This window comes from Microtus ochrogaster, unplaced genomic scaffold (genome assembly GCF_000317375.1).
Source record: "Microtus ochrogaster isolate Prairie Vole_2 unplaced genomic scaffold, MicOch1.0 UNK51, whole genome shotgun sequence".
Lineage (NCBI taxonomy): Eukaryota > Metazoa > Chordata > Mammalia > Rodentia > Cricetidae > Microtus > Microtus ochrogaster.
In genome coordinates, this window is record NW_004949149.1 from 2,615,906 (window position 1) to 2,616,456 (window position 551).

General features: G+C 47.0%; 1 protein-coding gene across 1 annotated transcript in view; it reads left to right on the plus strand.

Annotated features, from left to right (window-relative positions):
- The window catches only part of Tmem184c (transmembrane protein 184C), a 15,483-nt gene that overhangs the window by 8,741 nt on the left and 6,191 nt on the right, over positions 1-551 (plus strand). The gene's annotated exons all lie outside the window — the stretch shown is intronic.

Consider the following 551-nt stretch of genomic DNA (forward strand, 5'->3'; position numbering starts at 1 on the left):
TTTGTTTGTTTTGATTTTTCTCTGTGTAACAGTCATGGCTGTCCTGGAACTTGCTTTGTAGACCAGGCTAGCCTGAAACTCACAGAGATCTGCCTGCCTCCACCTCCCAAGTGCTGGAATTAAAGGCATCACTGCCCCCCAAGACTGAAGTTTAAAAAAAAATGGGTGCTGGTCTAGGAACTTAAGGGCTGTAAGGAGTGTCTTTGGGTGGTGCTTCCCACAGTGTAGTAACTGAAATACAGTGGCCCACACACAGTGTTGGAAGTTTATAATGGTTCTGGGCATGGCAGCGCATGCCTTCAGTCCCAGAAGGTGGGAGGCAGGGGCAGGCAGATCTGAGTGTGAGGCCAGCGTGGTCTACGAAGTGAGTTCCAGGACAGCCAGTGCTACACAGAGAAACCCTGTCTCAAAACACCCAAAACAAACAAAACAATTTTTAATGGAAATAAATGTGGCGTGTCTCCAGAGATTTCCCTCGTGTTTGCCTTCATGACCCATAGTCCTTTTTCTGGAAATGTAGTCTAAAGAAATGGTCAGAAGTGCTTTTGCCT